The sequence below is a fragment of the Oryx dammah genome, unplaced genomic scaffold (assembly GCF_014754425.2).
Source record: "Oryx dammah isolate SB20612 unplaced genomic scaffold, SCBI_Odam_1.1 HiC_scaffold_2, whole genome shotgun sequence".
In the NCBI taxonomy this organism is placed as follows: domain Eukaryota; kingdom Metazoa; phylum Chordata; class Mammalia; order Artiodactyla; family Bovidae; genus Oryx; species Oryx dammah.
The window spans coordinates 36,800,812-36,813,728 of record NW_024070186.1 but is presented as its reverse complement, the minus strand read 5'-3'; positions in this window follow the sequence as shown (position 1 = coordinate 36,813,728).

Here is a 12,917-nt window from a genome sequence, read left to right as displayed (position 1 = left end):
AATTACGTTGATGACTAAATTTGATGGTAGAAAAATGTTAATAACATACTTTCTGTAGCCCTTTCTGGAATGGTTCACTTTGTTTTTCCTCCAGTTACTTTAATCAAAATGAATAGGCACAAATGATTTAAAATATCTTACAAGTGTGTAGAACTAGAACTTTGGCAGATATAGCTAGAAGGAGCAGGAAAACATATTTTCAGAAGCTCAGAGGTTCAAGCTCTTTAAAAAAATGTATTTTCATGAAGATTTTTTTAAAATAATAAGTCTGAAAAAAACATTAAGCTCCATAACTTATTGCTCGTTTGTTTTGGTTAGATTTTTACAGTATTTTATCTGGGGAAGAGAAACAGTTTATTATTTGTGCTCAGTGACCTTGAACAGGGCTTCCCAGGTGGCTCAGCAGTAAAGAATCTACCTGTGATGCAGAAGACCCAGGTTCAATCCCTGGGTTGGGAAGATCCCGTGGAGGAGGGCATGGCAACCCATTCCAGTATTCTTGCCTGGAGAATCCCATGGACAGAGGAGCTGGTGAGCTACAGTCTATAGGGTCACAATGAGTTTGTCATGACTGAAGCAACTTATCTTGCACACATGACCTTGAACTCTTAAAATAAAGGTTGAAGTGACTAGGAGAAGCAGGATGCAATATTGATTAACGAGTCTAAGTATAAATGTGGGTTTTTGTGGTTGAATGAACCTCAACACTGTTTTTGATATGATAGAAGTTACCCACATAAGAGTTCATGCAAAAGAGTTGTTTTCCTGGGTCTGCATTAAAGCAAGTAATGCTCATCATTCACTTGTTTATTTAACAAAATAAATAAATGTATTTATTTATTTATGCAAATATATCACAATTCATTTGTTTGTTTAACAAAACATTGAATACCTACAAAATGCCAGGGATTTGCCAGACCTTGGTGCCCCAGAGCAAATGCTCTACCTCCAAGAAATACATCTTCTTAAGGATTTATGTCAGTATTGTGACCCCAGGCTTTCCAGAGGATTTGACTCATCAGCTGTCATTTTAAAAATGTACCTGGATTACCCTGGATAGAAGATAGAGAAGGGCCCTCAGGGCTTAGGGAATGAAAGCATGGAAATAAGAAATCCTCTAGATGATTTGTCGGTTGGTCTAAATATATTTACATAGAGATGAGGTTCTATTGTTAAAGTTTGAATTTACTTTGAGAAATACAGGAGCAAGCTTTCAATAGATGCTGTGATAATTCAAAACCACTGTGTGGTTGAGTTTCTTTTCTAAGGAGCAAGGTATGATCTTCAGAATATTTGGTTCTATCAAGAAGTTCTGGAGATTTTCTGAAATCTCCCCAAACAAATTATTCTTTGTAATAGACTTTCTCTCCCTGATCTACAATTTCCCTTGAAAGAGTAGTAGCCTGTAGACTTTCCACAAAAGCAAGATTTCTCAACCTCAGCATTACTGACAGTTTAGTCTGGATGATTCCTTATTGGAGCAGGCAGTCATCCTGTGCATTTTAGGATGTTTAGAAGCTTCCCTGGCCTTTGTGTCAGTGGAAAACTCCCTTGCCCCACTGTTGTGACAAACAAAATATGTCCAGACACTGTCAAATATCCTCTGGGTGACATAATCACCATTGGTTGAAAATCACTTCACCAACATAAGCTATTGTTAGTTTTACTGCAGTAGTTTAGTATCACAAATGTTTTACTTCTAGTAATAATAATGAATAATAATATTCACTGGGTGACTTAAACAGGGGGGATCCAGCCAACTTGTAATAAAAGCCAAAAGTATACCAGACAGACTCTTTTATGAAATTACATCCTCTGTTGATGTGGGTATCATCACCGTACTGGTAACGTTGTCATTTTGTTCCTGGTCACACAAGGCAGGCCCAGCTCCTCTACGACATATGAGAAAGTTGGAAAGAGCAAATCTCCTTTTCACCTAAAGTAAGGCTACACTCTAACCTGTGGTTCTCAGGACCTTTGGAAACTTCTGAGGGTATTTCAATAATACTGAACTTTTGATTACTCTGTAATGTTCTGATTTAATTTAAACAATTCTGATATCTCACACCCAAAGGTTCTGATTTAACTGGATTTAATTGGTCTCATGTGAGGCCTAAGTATTAGATTTTTAATGTTCTCATGAGATTCTGAGGCCAGCACTGCCAGGATGGAAAATACCTTAACTTGGGCTGTGAATCATCTATTTTTTAAGCTTAATTTTGTTTAGGGATGTTGGGAAACAGTTAAATCCTACTTGTTATATATGTGTGTGTGTATATATATATCATAAATCTATATAATAAGTCTTTATAAGATCATACAGTTAGTGTCTATTTTAGGTCTAGGAATTTAGCCTTTGGAACTAGAAATTAAACAAGGCATTTAGCTTTTAACCCACTGATTCTCAAACTGTGCACATTAGAAGAGTCTGATTCTTGTTTTTTAAAGTCCAGACCATACCCCAGACCAATTAAATCACGGTCTCGAGGGATGCTGCACTGCAGCAGTTATCTGAAGTTCTCCAAGTGATTTCAAAGAGTAGACACATTTGGGAACCACTGCTTGAACCAGGTCTGGAAAGGGAGCTAATTATTCAGGCCTGGTGATTTAGAGCCTTGTTCTCATCTTATCTGCACATTAGAATCACCTGGGGAACTTTTGAAACTCCTGAAGTCCACACTGTATCCAAGTCTATTAAGTCAGAATTGCATGGGGTAGGAGCCAGTCACCAGTAGTGATAATATGCAGCCAAGTAGGGTTCTCAGACTTCATCACACATAAGAATCATCTGCAAGGCTCAATAAAACACAGAGTGCTGGGCTCCATACCCCAAATTTCTAATTCAAATAGGTCTATGTTGAGGCTCAAGGATTAACATTTCTAAGTTCTCAGTTGATAATAATGTTGCTGTGGGTCCAGGGACCACACTTTGAAATCAAAAATACTGATTTTGAAAATTAGCTTGAGACACGAAAATTCAAAAAAACACATGTTGAATTGTTTTAGTAGATGTGATATTATTATTCAAACGTCTCCATGAGGACACTGACTATGACTATTTTAATATTTTCTCCTATTTCCTATATTAACTCTCTTCCCATCAGATAAGCTTTTTTCCCCTTTTATATGTCTTGGTGCTTCTTTTTATTTCTCTCATATATATATGTAGATGAGAGGAGGGTCAACAAGTATGAAATCTAAATTTATTTCATTAATCCAAATGACAGTACTTGTATACCTGGCAATAAAAGCAATATCTGATGACAGAAGCCTGATTGTAGAAGTTGTGGCTCCACAGAGGGGGAAATAAGCATCTGGGCAGAGCAGACTTTCTCTTAAAGTACGCAGATTGTTCGTCCACCAAGCACTAAGGGACTTATTCGTCATAACAGCTCTAAGCCATGCAGAATCCTTGCCCCCTTACTCTGGCCCCAAGACTCATTTTAGTATGCTCAGGAGTCTGTCTTTCTATGTTAGAATTGCATATACAGTTTTAGCCAGATAATGAATGCTCAGAAAATTCTGAAGGAAGTCATGTAGCCTATATTTTCCTATTTATGTAAGAATCTGCATGATGATATCCCCTACGCCTACCCCAAATAAAGAAATAAAGAAAAAAAGAAAATAAACAATTCATTCAGAAACAAATCAGTGAATCAGGGGAAAAGATCAAGTAAATGGTAGATGAGTAAACTTCATATTAAAGAAAACAACTGTGGAGTGGGAGAGAGAAGAGGAGAGGAGAAGAAGAAGAAAGTGGAGGATGAGGAGAGGGAGGAGGAGAAGAAGAAAGCGGAGGATGAGGAGAGGGAGGAGGAGAAGGGCGGTGATGATGTTTGTCTTCTCTCTTTGTTGACTTTTCAGTGTACTTCATACTTAAAGGATCTGACTTAGGATGTGATTATTTTAATGCTGGATCATGTTGCTCTAAATTAAACAAGTGGGTGATTCCAGAATTGATTGATACCATTGTCACTATATTAATGTTTATTTCATTGCACTGATTAATCTTCCTTCTCAACTAGCCTGTTGCCACTTGGAATATACATCAGTTCATTATGGTGCTAAGTGGTAACATGGGAGTTTTTGATCCACAAAAATATACAATCAAGGGCAGCTAAAGTCACAAATGAAAGAAGCCATGATCAAGGTTGGTTTCCGCATGCTCTGTTTCTTCATGTATCATTATGGTATTAATTTGATCTGATATATTGAAGCTGGAGAAGATGTGGTTGAAATCAACTTATACTACAATGTACTATTGAGAGGCAGAGACTATTTCAATCATCCTTAGAGCTATGACCATAGCAGTATATTTTTTCCTCTCTGAACAAAATACTATTTCTGCTCTATTTTTACCACTCAAAGTATTAAAAAAAAAAAAAAAAAAAACAAGCAGAAGGTCACACACACCAATGGAAAGAGGATTCTACAGAGCATTTGCATCAGAGGATGGAACTCTTGGAGGCCATCTTGGAATTCTGTCTACCACCTAATCTCAATTTTTGCAGATATATATATCTTATTGGTTCTGTTTTTCTGGAGAACTGTAATATAAAGCCCTGACTAATATATAGATGAATCTTGAGCACATTATGTTAAGCAAAATAGCCAATTGTAAAAAGACAAGTACTGTATGATTTCACTTATATAAGATATTTAGAGTATTCAAATTTATATAAACATAAGGTGACATGATGGTGGTTATAGGGGCTGTGGGGAGGAAGAAATGAGGAACTGTTTAATGGGTATAGAGTTTCAGTTTTACAAGAGGAAAAAGTTCTGGAGATTGGTTACACAACAATGTGAATATACTTGGCACCACTGAGCTGTACACTTAAAAATGGTTAAGATAAATGTTGTTTAATTTTTACCACAATTAAAACAAAATGAAACAAAAGCAAAAAACAGAAACAAGCTGTCGATACTTTCCTGGTTCAACTGATTTCAAACAGAGTTAAAGTTCAGAAATACTTGCTATGGCTTTAAAGAGAAGCAATGTGAAGTCAGAATGGACACCCAAATTGAACTTGAATCAATAGTTATCTAGCTGGTGTTAAAAATAGCAACAAATAAACAAAAAGCCAAATGAATAGGATATTCTCCTACAGATAGGAACATAAGAGCAAGGACCAATACCTTATTCTATCATCAGTGGGCAGTGCCTTACAAGATTTTGAATCTGTTGGAAGTCAACACAGGATATGTGAGAAAACTGAAGTGAGTTCAGAAAGAAACATCATAAAACCTAAAAATGTGTTCTATAGAAATGTTAAATGAAGGTAGAGGTTAAAGGTTTACCTATAAAAGTTAATAGAATCCAGATTTTTTTGCAGTATAGACTAGAAATCTAAAGGAAAGTTACTAAGTTATTACAAGGAGGGCATTTTCCAACAATTTTCTAATTCCCTAGAACACAGACCTGAAGGTGTGGACTTCAATTCAGTAAGATACTTTTCTAGGCATAAGAGTAACTAAACCCTGTCAAAGAGAATGGCAGACCATCTGTACTGGCTGTGTGACAAATAGATGTGTACCTCAAACTTAGTATTTTAAAACAACATACATTTACAATTTATTATTTTACCATTTCTGTGGGTCTGGAGTCTGAGCACAGTCCAGCTGGGTGCTGTCCTCAGGCTCAAGGTGTTGGCTGGAGGTACAATCTCATGTTATCTTGGCATCTTCTTCCAAGCTCACTGGATATTAGCAGAATTTAGTTCCTCTGGAGCCATGAGGGCTGAGGCCCATTCTTTGCCACCCCTTCTATCTACACCATAGCAGTTTGCTACTTCAAGGCAAACAGGAGGGAGTCTACTGCTGTTTCTTGCCTCTTAAGTCTCACTGATTAATCCAGACCCATGTACGATAATCCCTCTTTTGACTGATTCAAAATAAACTGATAAGGGTCCTACTCACATTTGTAAAATCACTTTTGCCACATGATGTAACAGAATCAGAAGAATAACTTCTCATGATATTCACAGGCCCCACTCACAATGATAGGAAGAAGGTTTTCAACAGTGTGTACATGAAAGAGCAGGACTCTTGAAGACCATCTTGTAATTCTGGCTACCATATTGTCTCAATTTTTGCTTATCAGACCCTGAACTACATCACTTTATTTAATTGCTGAGTATCACCCTAAATATGGGCCAGATGAAAATTCCATTTATTTCTGTCAAAACTACTTGCAAATCATTTCCTCAAGAGGAAACCTGTGTGTGGACCAGCCCAGCATGAGGGTGGAATAGTTAAATCATATGTAGGGTGGTTGAAAGAATGCCACATGACCTCACATCTGCTTAAAAATGTATTCCTAGGTTTGCAATGAAACCTGAGATCAGCTTCAACAATGTCATTTTATTGGATTTATTTCTAGATATACCCCAGTTAATAGCCAATGTCAGGGAGTTGGCTAGGATGGGTCAGAGAGAGGTGATTCAAATTCAATACTGATAATACTCTTTTGCAGGAACACCTCAGTATTTCTGGGTTGATATCACTCATGTTCATAATGTGTGTCTCCTAAAGTAATACTCATTAAAGAAGTAAGTTAAAAATACTGTTATACATGTACTCTGATGTTCATTGCAGCACTGTCTACAATGGTCAGTTCAGTTCAGTTCAGTCACTCAGTCATGTCAACACTTTGTGACTTCATGGACTGCAGCACACCAGGCTTCCCTGTCCATCATCAACTCCCAGAGGATACTCAAACTCATGTCCATCAAGTCAGTGATGCCAATCAACCATCTCATCTTCTGTTGTCCCCTTCTCCTGCCTTCAATCTTTCCAAGCATCAGGGTCTTTTCCAAGGAGTCAGTTCTTTGCATCAGGTGGCCAAAGTATTGGAGTTTCAACTTCAGCATCAGTCCTGCCAATGAATATTCAGGACTGATTTCCTTTAGGATGGACTGGTTGGATCTCCTTGCAGTCCAAGGAACTCTCAAGAGTCTTTTCCAACACTGCAGTTCAAAAGCATCAGTTCTTCAGTGCTCAGCTTTCTTTATAGTCCAACATTCATATCCATCAGTGACTACTGAAAAAAACATAACTTTGACTAAGACAGACCTTTGTTGGCAAAGTGATGTCTCTGCTTTTTAATATGCTCTCTAGGTTGGTCATAACTTTTCTTTCAAGGAGCAGTGAAAGTGTGAAAGTCATTCAGTCGTATCCAACTCTTTGCAACCTCATAGACTATACAGTCCATGGAATTCTCCAGACCAGAATACTGGAGTTGGGTAGCCATTCCCTTCTCTAGGGGATCTTCCAAACCCAGGAAATGAACCCGGGTCTCCCACATTGTGGGGATACTTTATCAGCTGAGCCACAAGGGAAGCCCTCCAAGGAGCAAGCATCTTTTAATTTCATGGCTGCAGTCACCATCTGCAGTGGTTTGGGAGACCACAAAAATAAAATCTGTCACTGTTTCCATTGTTGCACCATCTATTTGCCATGAAGTGATGGGACCAGATACCATGAACTTAGTTTTCTGAATTTGAGTTTTAAGACAACTTTTTCACTCTCCTCTTTCACTTTCATCAAGAGTCTCTTCAGATTTTCTTCACTTTCTGCCATAAGTGTGGTGTCATCTGCATATCTGAGGTTATTGATATTTCTCCTGGCAATCTTCATTCCAGTTTGTGCTTCATCCAGCCCAGTATTTTGCATGATGCACTCTGCATATAAGTTAAATAAGCAGGGTGACAATATACAGCCTTGATGTACTCCTTTCCTGATTTGAAACTAGTCTGTTGTTCCATGTCCAGTTCTGTTGCTTCCTGACCTGCATACAGATTTCTCAAGAGGCAGGTCAGGTGGTCTGGTATTCCCATCTCTTGAAGAATTTTCCACAATTTGTTGTAACCCATGCAGTCAAAGTCTTTGGCGTAGTAAATAGAACAGAAGTAGATGTTTTTCTGGAACTCTCTTGATTTTTTCATGGTCCAACGGATGTTGGCAACTTGACCTCTGGTTCCTCTGCCTTTTCTAAATCTATCTTGAACATCTGGAAGTTCTCAGTTCACATACTGTTGAAGTCTGGCTTGGAGAATTTTGAGCATTACTTTGTTTGCATGTGCTGCTGCTAAGTCACTTCAGTCGTGTCCAACTCTGTGTGACCCCATAGACAGCAGCCTACCAGGCTCCCCTGTCCCTGGGATTCTCCAGGCAATAACACTGGAGTGGGTTGCCATTTCCTTCTCCAATGCATGAAAGTGAAAAGTTGTTTGCATGTGAGTTGAGTGCAATTGTGCTGTAGTTTGAACATTCTTCAGCACTGCCTTTCTTTGGGATTGGAGTGAAAACTGACCTTTTCCAGTCCCGTGGCCACTGCTGAGTTTTCCAGATTTGCTGGCATATTGAGTGCAGCACTTTCACAGCATCATCTTTAGGGTTTGAAACAGCTCAACTGGAATTATATCACCTCCACTAGCTTTGTTTGTAGTGATGCTTCTGAAGTTCCAGTTGACTTCGCATTCCAGGATGTCTGATTCTAGGTGAGTGATCACACCATCATGATTATCTGGGTCATGAAGATCTTTTTTGCATAGTTCTTCTGTGTATTCTTGCCACCTTTTCTTAATATCTTCTGCTTCTGTTAAGTCCATACCATTTCTGTCCTTTATTGTGCCCATCTTTGCATGAAATGTTCCCTTGGTATCTCTAATTTTCTTGAGGAGATTTCTAGTCTTTTCCATTCTATTGTTTTCCTCTATTTCTTTGCATTGATCACTGAAGAACACTTTCTTATCTCTTCTTGTTATTCTGTGGAACTCTGCATTCAAATGGGCATAACTTTCCTTTTCTCCTTTGCCTTTCACTTCTCTTCTTTTCTCAGCTATTTGTAAGGCCTCCTCAGACAACCATTTGGCCTCTTCGCATTTCTTTTTCTTGGGGATAGTCTTGATCCCTGCCTCCTGTACAATGGCATGAACCTCTGTCCATAGTTTTTCAGGCACTCTGTCTATCAGATCTAATATCTTGAATCTATTTGTCACCTCCACTGTATAATGGAAGCAGCATAAATGTTCATTCACAGATTAATGGATAAAGACGTGGTACATGCATACAACAACAGAAAATATTACTCAACCATAAAAGGGAACAAAATTGGGTGATGTATATTTGTAGTGATGTGGATGGACCTAGAGTCTGTCATGAAGAGTGAAGTAAGTCAGAAAGAGAAAAACATATATCATATGTTAATGCATATGTATGGAATCTAGAAAAATGGTCCAGATGAACATATTTGCAGGGCAGCAATAGAGATGGAGACACAGAGAAAGGACTTGTGGACACAGCAGGTGAAGGGGAGCATGGGACAAATTGAGAGAGTAGCGTTGATGTATCTACACTACCATGTTTAAAATAAAGGGCTAGTGGGAAGCTGCTATACAGCACAGGGAGCTTGGCCTGGTACTCTGTGATGACCTAGCCGGGTGGGATGGGGGGTGGGAGGGAGGTTCAAGAGGGATGGAATATACGTACACATATAGCTGATTCACTTTGTTGTATAGCAGAAACTAACACAGCATCTTTTTTTTTTTAATTTTACTTTATTTTACTTTACAATACTGTATTGGTTTTGCCATACATCAACACGAATCCGCCATGGGTGTACATGTAACACAGCATTTTAAAGCAATTATATGACAATAAAAACAATACGTATTTCAGAACTTCATCATTTTATATTAACTTAGCTATCTCCTTTCCCCCACTAATAAAAAACATTGTGTAGTATTGACTAAGTGTGACTTTTATTAATTTTACATATTTTCATATTTGTATGGCAGTAGAACACAGCACACAGGAGCACTCAGGAAATCCAGAACACACAGGAAACTGTCCTCAGGAAAGAAAAGGCACATGTTTAAATAAACTATTACGTCCAAGATATGTAACAAGGCCTGATAAATTGTCAGTTCAATATCCTAGCTGATTGTGCATGTGCTGTACATGCTATTTAAGGAATGTGACCATACCGTATAGATTTTTCTCTTAGTGTCTGTTAAAGTAATAACACAGGAAGCATGTTATTATAACCTACAAGGATCATAAATACTAACCCTATAGCATTTTTATTACCAACTTATATCAAAGGGAATCTGGCACTCTTTTACACATAATATTCTCCCATTAGTAAGCAGTCTTATATTACAGACATAAAATATTTGTAAGCATTTTAACTTGGCCAGGCTACTGCAGCTGTGTCACATTTGTTTTTCCTTATTTTAATATGAGCTTATTTAGATGAAACTGGAATTGCCTTCTTCTCCTCTAGATGACAGATCTGGTTTAGAGCCAGGCCACTCAGTGAGGCCTATCAAACAACGCTCTATTATGTACAGTGGCATAATTCGAAAAATCACAAGAACACTAACTCATAACATATGTCAATATGCCCAGTTAGTTCAAAATCTTGCCTTTTACAGGTGATTTTATATTCCATTTTAAAATGCTCTTTATTGCCCCTGCTGCAAACAGTTCACCTGATCAGCTCCGAATGATTTTAACCTTCTTTTTTTTTCAGAAACTTTTAGCTGACCTTTGTATTTCATCAACTTGCACTTGAGAAATCTATAAACTGAATTAAGAAATGAGATTTCCTTAATTGTGGCTTCCTCTTATTTTCCAATCACTGCTCGCAACCATCCCCAGGGCTGTCCTGTTGTCATTCAATGATGTAGGGCCTCTTCAAGATCCTGGTAAGCTGGTAGCCTCTGCCTCTCAAGGTATTTCCAGTGATATGAAATGATATCATCATAACAGAGTCTGCCATAGGTGTCCTTTCTCAGTCTCCTCCTAAAAACTGAGACAGTAAGACTGCCTCAGAAAGAATAATCAAATCCTTAGACTCTATACTCTAAGGTTAGTGACCAACATAGGCATTTAGCAATACTTTCTTGTCATGATTAATATGAAAGCTTCATCCATCTATTGAGTATAGACTATCCCCCTCCAACCCTAAATAGTAATTTAATCTTTCTGCACATCTGTTTACAGCAGGAGAGATCTTCACTACCCTGAAGACTCAAGGGCAAAAAAAAATTCTGCTGTCTAAATTTTTCTGCTTTGCATTTTAATCTCAGCTTGATTTTTTTGTATCTTATCTATTGGTTCAGCACTCAACTAACCTTTATCCTAAATACTATATAGCTCCATTTTTAAGTGATAAGCTACATGTACATATATATTGAGTACTTGTCCAAATTTCATGAATAATCATTAATCTCAATACTAGTCTATATTCATGGTTTTAGACTGAAAAATCTTTTAGGGATAGAACTATAACTAGAACTGAAAAAATATATAGCATCACAGGGCCTTGTGAGGAACCATCCAGGTTAGAAAATACTCAAACAGTAATTATCAGTGAATGGTGACAATGGTGATATAGTGCATTAGAGCAATCCATAAAGGTATACCCCAGTAGGAAAAAGCTACATTTGAAGTGTAGTTAAATCAGTAATAGAATAATGATAATACATGCCCCCTTATGACTTTCTGTTAAAGGAAACACGCAGAATGTAACTAACAAACAAAGGAATGGAAAAGTGAAAAGGATATAGACAACAGCCCCAAAGAGCAATGCTTTCATAGTTATTATATGTTACAGATTCTTAATGCAAGTTAACATTTAGATACACATGTAAAGATGTAGTGAATTTTCACTTAGTATTACGTGTCTAGATAAAAAGATTGAGTTTATTATGCAAAGTGTTATGTCCATTACTCGAGTTTCAGATTCAGCTGAAAACATTATTGAAAAGGATGACAGAAAGTACAGGACACTGTTTTGACTGGATTTAACATTACTCATTTTCTTTTTCTCCCTCTCTTAATTATTTGGTTAGTTGATATATCTAGCAAGTCATGAAGGGGTTCAGAACAGGCCTCTCCAATTTAAATTCTTTAAAGAAGAGGGAGGAATGCTTCTCTTGAGCCCTCAGGGTCTTGATTGCCTTCAGCTCAAAATAATCCACATGCCAAAGTGACCCTCTTTAACTGGATAGTCATAAAGGTGTTCTGAACAGGCCTCCCCAAGATGCATCACTTTGCATGTCAACCCTGCAGGAAAGGCAACACCCAACTGCTCAACATCTGCTCTTCTCGTCCGTGAGTGACCTCAGTGTCATTAGATGCTCCAGGCCCCTCTCCCTTGTCTTTGCTTGGGATGGCATAGGCACCACATTTTACCTTTCTGTCTCAGAGTCTCTTGTGTACATGAGGTCCCCATGCATGCAAAATGAAATTTGATTTTCTCCTGTTAATTTGATGTCACTTGAATTCTTAGACCACCCAGAAGTACCAAGAAGGGCAGAGGAAAATTTTTTCCCACCTTAAGAGCGTCACAAAATTCTATAATGAAATCTCAAATGCTGTGATGGGTTCCACTGCCATAAAAATAAAGAAAAATTTACATGTATTCAAAAGACTTTTTACTGCTATTTGATGATTTAAAATCAAAAACTACAAAGGATAAAATTCTACATTCCTACAATAATCAAAAATATTGTTCTCAAAACCTACGAGAAGAAAAATGACCTAATTACTTACTTTTCATATATTTATTAAGATCCTTAACCAGGAAAGATTTGTTCTTTTTCCCTCTTACAACAAATACAGATTAAGTGTGAGTTCTTAGGGGTAAATGTATAAAATAATAAGATGTTTTTGTTTTCTTTATTACATAATCAGGATGTCCAGATTTCATCTTTTATTGATTCTATTTGTCATTCTTTTAAAATTCAGTTTTTAAAATTATAATAAAGACAAACTATTTTTAGAGCAGCATACACTAGATTTTCAGTTTTCTTTGATGACTTCTAAAAGCCTTTTGATGTGGACTCCAAAAAAAGGCATTTTCATCCTTAGAAATGTGTTTTAAAACCTTAAAACCTTGAGAATTT